The sequence below is a fragment of the Rattus norvegicus genome, chromosome 14 (genome assembly GCF_036323735.1).
Source record: "Rattus norvegicus strain BN/NHsdMcwi chromosome 14, GRCr8, whole genome shotgun sequence".
Classification (NCBI taxonomy): domain Eukaryota; kingdom Metazoa; phylum Chordata; class Mammalia; order Rodentia; family Muridae; genus Rattus; species Rattus norvegicus.
The window spans coordinates 93554294-93561771 of NC_086032.1; the positions used below are offsets into that span (position 1 = coordinate 93554294).

General features: G+C 34.5%; 1 pseudogene; it reads left to right on the plus strand.

The window, feature by feature from the left end:
- Positions 1–4059: 4059 nt before the first annotated feature.
- On the plus strand, positions 4060–4165 carry LOC120096789 (small nucleolar RNA SNORA44; annotated as a pseudogene).
- The last annotated feature ends 3313 nt before the right edge of the window (positions 4166–7478 follow it).

The following is a 7478-nucleotide window of genomic DNA, read 5'->3' on the forward strand; positions in this document are numbered from 1 at the left end:
CTATATCTGTGTCAGGAAAACAATCATTCACTTGTCTTCCTCAGCAAAACATCATATGACATAACTGAGTTTACAAATAAATCAAAATTTTCTATTTTTGCAAGCATAAGAGAGTATCATTAATAGTGCCCATGGGATGGGTCTCAAGTTTAGACGGTCATTATTTGGCCATTCCACCATGTTCTGCTCCATCTTTGTCCCTGCATATTTTGTACACGCTCAGAACAAATTTTCAGTCAAATATTTGTGGCTTGGTGTTCTTATATCTCCACTGAAAATCCTGTCTGGCAAAAGAAAGTGGATCCTCACCCTTCTCAGAAAAGAAGGGGAGGTGGGAGAAACTATGTGAGTGAGGACCAGAAGGAGGGGGGTGTTTCAATTAGGATATAAAGTGAATATATTAATTAATCACTTAATTAATTAATAAAGAAGCTTAGATGTATGTAAGCATCTATAAATGAAAAAAAAGTATATTTAATTCTCTGTATAACAAGACTATGCTAAGACTAAGACAGCTTGAATTTTTCACAAAATAGCAAAGACAAGGACAAACCTGAAACACCTAGATAACTCACAGGAGTCTGAATAAGTTGCATAAGACATGCAAATGTTGATACTTTGATATTATAAATTAATCAATAATGCATTAAGTTATCCAAGGTCAAAGTTCAAAGCATTACTTCAAGCTGAAATCAATGATAACCTCTTAAGTTTTTGATCTGTTCTTGGTAGCACGAGTTCTCGACTAAAAGAATGAAAACCCATACATAATAATGATTTATTTAAAAGTGTTGGATTTTGCCCAAGTTTATCTAAATATTATGCAAATGTTATTAAGTACCACACACATAATTGACCTTCTGGGTGTTTAACAATAATTAAAGACCATTGTTATTGTTGTCAAGAGGATTTAAAGGAATGGAATTTTGACATACTTATTTAATCATGATTAATAAGAACTACGGAGTCCTCAAAAAAGTTTTCAACCTCTGGTGAGTTAGATATTCTCTCTTTTTAAAATATTTTATTGGATATTTTATGTATTTCCATTTCAAATATAATCCCCTTCCCTGATTTTCCCCTTCTCCCATTCCCCCTTCCCCCTGCTTCTACGAAGAATCTTCCACTCCCACCCACTCACTTCCACTTCAACATCCTGACATTCTACTACACTGGGACATATTGAGTCTTCACAGGACCAAAGGGAGACTATGGAGTTCAAACAATAACCTGTGTACATTCTGCAAAGAGAAACATCAATATAGTGGGAAAAACCCCCAATCCTAGCAAGAAAAGAAGTTCAACATTGCCATATTTTATTCAAAACAGATAGAATATTTAGTAAAAAAAAAAAAAAGAGAGAATGTCTTAAGGAGCCCAAGTCACTCTGAGAAATAACCTTAACATAAAAAAGAAAAAAGGAAGAAATACTATTTTAAAAACTACCTTTCATCAAGAGCCTTTTTATAAGAAAAATGTTTCTAAGATATAGATGTCATGATTTTTATTCAATTTCAACATTGCAGCATCTATGAGGAAGCAGCAAATGAAGGAAACAGGCTCACTATTGTTTTAATCTTCAAGGCAAGTGATGGTTAAATATATTCTTTCCATACATGGAAGTTACTTTTGAAGACCTTCCCACAGTTCTTATCATCATTCCAACAGATATGGCAGTAAGTGAAAAGGAATACTCGATTCAACAATCTTAAGTAAAGTCTTAAAGACTAGACAGAAAAAAAGCAGTCTAATGGATACATAATCTTTTGAGACTATTGAAAAATACATATATCACTAGGTAATAGCCCATCCTTTTGGGCACACTTCTGAAAATCAACAAAGATATACTAACTTGTAGTTATATTATATAGAAAAATAGATGTTTTCATTCTTAATAATGATCTTATAATGATTTCTAAAATTATACTACTAGTTATTAAGCCTTTATAATAAGACAACTATATTAGGCTCTTATCGGTATGCACTTTTTATCATCTGCATAGTGTCTGTGTTTGGTGACTATATATGGGATGGACCCTCAGGTGGGGCAGTCTCTGGATAGCCTTTCCTTCAGTCTCTGTTCTACACTTTTCTCTGTATTTCTTCCTGTGAGTATTTTGTTCACCCTTCTAAGAAGGACCGAAACATCTACATTTTGCTCATTCTTCTCTTTGAGCTTCACGTTATCTATAAATTATACCTTGGGTATTCCAAGTTTTTGGGCTAATATCCACTTATCAGTGAGTGCATACCATATGTGATCTTTTGTGATTTGGTTACCTCCATCTAGTTCCAACCATTTGACTACTGATTACATGAAGTCATTGTTTTTAATAGCACAGTAGAAATTAAAGACTTTTTAGAATTTTATGGAATTCTCTTATTAGGTTTTAAATCCTTATTTCCAGCAGCCATTTAGGAAAGACTAAAATCTATTAGGGGATCTTCCTGGGATAATTTCACCATGTACTGTAAAACATGAAATGGGCTCTTTTCATACAAGATCAAAAGGGACTCCATTTTAGGAACAATTCCTGATCATAATATGCCTTTCCTAATATATATATATATATATATATATATATATATATATATATATATATATATATATATATATATATATATCTTCCTTTGTATCCTTGGAATTTTTGGTAGCCAAGGCAAGAACTTTGCACATTGTTTGGGAAGAAAAGGATTAAGCCAAGAGAGTGGGTTCTCAAGGAGTTCTCACCAAACCACCAAATAGGATGGACAAATTTGGGTTTAAAAATGACTTTCTCAATCCCTTGGAACAATCTCAGGTCAATGGATCTTTCTGAAGACCAGTGGGGCTTGATAATGGGCCGTTCTGACCTGCAGAATGTAGTCAATTTATCTTGACTCAGGGAGCAGAGGTCATCCATCTGTCTAGGAAAAAAGGCCTTGAATCTGTATCTATGCCTGGTTTTGGTTAGGACTGACATGTCTGGGTGCCATGGAGGCCCTGGGGCCAGTAGATATTCTCAGTCTTGATTTGGGGCAGATGTGAGCTCAGAGAACTAATAGATGCTCACTATTCCAGAGGAAAAGTTTATGTGTCACAGAGAGTTCTTTTTTATGAGTGTCACTTTTGTTTGTTTCTTGTTTCTGCCCAATAGAGAGGAAGAGTTACATTTGTGGTTTTATGTGTTTTATTTGTGTTTCTCCTTTCATGATGACTTTGTTCAGATGATTTTAATTACATATTAACAGTTGACAGGCACTCTCAACCTCTATATAATTGCTTCTCAGTCATTTTAAAGATGTTAAAACTATGGGGTGGTGGTGGTGGTGGTGGTGGTGGTGGTGGTGGTGGTGGTGGTGGTGGTGGTGTTTCTTAGCTGGCAAGCATCTAATTGGGATGCTACTATGGCTTTTTAGCATAATTGGTTTGTGCTGGAAGTCAGACCATAAATTTAACTTCTGCTACCCTCTGCATTGGTGGTTTTGAGTCAAGGGCAGTCTTCTAACCTAAGGGTGAAGATTTGTTGGTGGAGTAACCAGGGAACTTGAGTTAGACACAGCTCTTAATAGAGGAATAACCAGGAGACCTAGGTCTTGTTGCGGGGGTAAATTGGAAACTAATGCTAGGTACTGGCCTGGTAATTTACTTGAGTTCAAACTTAGGTCAGGTTCTCTAAAATTGTATTCTGTAAGATTTGGTTTCTCAAGAACTCATTTTTTCATCCAGAAAAATAAGTTCTTTCTGCTCTGGTACTTGGGCTTTTGTTCCATATGCAAATGTAAGGAAGCAGATGTGTGTCTGTGTAAGTATGTATGTTGACTAGATAGATTGTTGGGCTCAACAAATAAGTATGTATGTGTGAAACTATGTATGGTTACATATATTTACTTGTGTAAAGTTCTTTCCTTCTGCCAGTGTTGCTCTCCTCTCCTGGTTCAATAGAAGTTTATTGCTCCAAACTTCTCTAGACTAGCAAGCTAGAGGAGAGGGCAAGAAGAAACCCTTAGAATTTAATCTTTTAGTTAGCCCCTTGATGTTAGGCTACAGGTGTTAATCACTCAAGCAAGAAATTTTTACTGCTCATAGCCATGGGATCTCCAACTGCATGCCAGAGTAACGGAGAGACTTTGACAGCCCAGGTTATCACAGTGCCTGCTGTTGCCACTCAGCTCTCCTATATGTTTTTCCACTGGAGTTATGAGCTGCCTGTCCTTCTGTCCTGTGGTATTCACAACAAACTTTCCTTCTGCAGTGTGCACTTGGGCGGTTCTTGGAAGAGTGAGGAGACAGCCTGTCAGCCTCTGCTCATTAACCTAAGGACCATGTGACCAGTGAGGTGGCCATCTTGTGATTTGGTCTGCATTATTTGTTGGAAAAATGCCACAAGAAGATCACACTGGGATTTAGAAGTTTCTGGCTAATACTTAGCCAGGTAGCCTTTTGTGGCCAGATTGGTCTACAAAGAGAAACAGCATTTTGGAAAAGTGAAATACCTTTGTAACCTAACATGCAATTGGTTCAATAAAGACTTCAAATTTCAAAAAAAAAAAAAAGAAATTTTTAACCTCAGAATAAGCAAGAAAAAATTTTTATGTTATTTTAGAAGCCAGGAGCATCAGTAGTCTGTATAATTGCAGAGTTTAAAAGCCAGAGATCATCAGTCTTTAAAACTACATTTGGAGACCATCCATCTTTAAAGCTATCTCTACATCCAATACTGGTTCCTGCTTCAACCCATTCCAGGCCTGGCACCACATTATTTCCTTAATTATGCATTATTGATATTAGTGCTCCATGCTCTCTCTCTCTCTCTCTCTCTCTCTCTCTCTCTCTCTCTCTCTCTCTGTATGTGTGTGTGTGTGTGTGCGCCCATGTGTGTGTGTGTGCGCATAGGTTTGTGTGTGATTAAATTTGTTAGAGCTTTTTAATTCTATTTTCATTTATTCATTTAAAATTGTATTTATATTCATGTTCTAAAGTTGCGTTTACCAAAAGAAACAACTTTTTGCTGCAGATTTATATTTATTTTGATAATTTATAAAGTATTTTATTTATATTATTCTTACTATTTATGCATACAAAGAACTCATAGAGGATGCTAGCTTCCTATATTTCTAGATATCACTTTATTTCATTAAAACATTCACAAATTATATTTTTCTTACAATAGCTGTTTCAAAATATCTTACAGGAAGATATATTGATTAATTTATAGTATTTTAATTGTATTGGAAATGTTATATATAATCAAAAACATGTGCTTAACAGCTAGACCTTGTAGCACATACCTGTAATCCTACCATTCAGGAAATTATTGTAGTAAGATTATTAATTACATTTTTGAGTTGAGTCTGGACCGTATAATGAATATCAGGTATGATGGCGTGGATGAGAAATGTTTTCCTTAGAATGAAGTATTAACAATTGTTCTCTTGTTGACAGTTATATGTTGGCAGGTTATGGAATCTTCAGAGATTCAGGCTTCCTAGAGCAAATACAATCATCGAAAGTGAGTTTTGAGAGTTTATAACCTTGACCCACTTCTAGCTCAATGTTTGCTTTGTATTTACAGTTGAGATTTCTGTTTCCTGATCAGACTACTTATACCCTCCCCTGACATTATGTACGTTCTGTCTAGAATGGTAAGCCAAAATAAACTTTCCTCCATGGCTTTTGGCCATGGTATTTTAGGACAAGTACTTAATAGATCAAGCATCTCAGGTCCGAAAACTTCCCACTTCTTCCTCCTCTGTGCTGGGGCTGAAGGTGTATATGCCTAGCTTCTAGTTATTTATCATTTTAAATTAAATATTCATATAGATAGTTTCCAATGCTCCAATACTGAGCCTTATATTATTTTAAATCCAACGGTTCTCAACAGATTTATGAACTAAAAACATCTGTTATATTAATTTGTACATCTTTGGTGCCATTTTAGATACATTTCTTAGTAATTCAGTTCTAAATAAGGCAAACTAAATTAGCTTTCTAGATGGAGTTATTTAGTGGACCATATGTTAATATATCTTTCAATTAAATAATAGTTTTTATTTAAGTAGAGTAAAAGCTGGTACTTCGTCCTTCAATTTTAATGAAATAACAGATTCAATTTATTTTTAAGTGATTTTTAATTCTCATATCAAACTATGCTAACCACATCGAGCACCATTTCCTGGTTTCATTATAAGAGTCCTGACCTTCGTGTATGTAATCTTCATCATAGAAGATATGGGATTTGCTTATGTAATTTTAAGGTATTTTAATTTTAATTTCATAATTTGAGGAACATTTTTGAGTATTTCAGAAAGTCCCCTAGCCTGTGATTACTGATGAAATTATAAACCACCATTGGGGGCTGGAGAGATGGCTCAGTGGTTAAGAGCATTGACTGCTCTTCCAGAGGTCCTGAGTTCAATTCCCAGCAACTACATTTTGGCTCACAACCATCAGTAAATGGATCTGATGCCCTCTTCTGGTGTGTCTGAAGAGAGCGACAGTGTACTTATATACATAAAATAAATAGATCTTTAAAAAAAAGAGAACAAAACCAAACAAAGAAAAACATATTTAAAAAAACCACCATTGGAACTTTATTGTTGGGAACCAAATTATCATGATGAAAATTATTGCTTAATCCTCATCACAATGTTTGATAAATTGTAAGGGTGGAGAAATGAAACTCTCACAGTGGTCATACAGTTTCTGTCAGGCACCTTGCAAACTTTTCTTCTCACTAATCTTTATTGCCAAAACTATAGCTTGATCATATTAGGCTACCAGAAAATATATGTGCCAAAAGAGGTATTTGAATCAGGAAATGATATCCTTCAAGTCTGTAGCCCTCTAAAGCCATACATTTCTTTTACTCAGATATTCTACTTATTTATTTTAATGTATTAAAACTAATTCTAGTAATATGGGATTCTTGCCATTCCCAGAAGGTGGGAGAAGGTTAGGAATACCAGTAGAGATGTTTTTAATTGACTTCTTTTGTAAAATATGTTATTTCCTTTTCTAATATTTTCTTGCATATTAGCCAATTATAGTTGTGTATAGTTATGGCAAACAAGGTGGTATGGTAATAGAAATTGCAATGACCCAATAATGTTAAGTAACATTTTGTTTTTGTCTCTCCTTAAAAATTTTACTGACTTATTAGAGCCCTTAATAACATAACTTTCAAACCATAAATTCCTCTTGTGTAAGCAGGATTTTGAATAACGTGAAAGAAAACTTCCCACAACTCTTGGTAACTGCTCTGTTAGCTTTTGTTGTTTTATTCAGGAAAACATGAGATTGTAATTTTATCAAATTGCTAAAAAGTCTATTTTGTACTATTTCTTCCTACATAATGTTTCTCTTGAAACAACTCAAAATATTCACAATTGCTTGGCCTTCTAATTAATTTCTCTAAGCTACTAGATCTATGCATATGTAGTATGCATATTTCTTACTTATCTAATTAGATTAAGAGCTTTCATTTCTTGTCCAATAT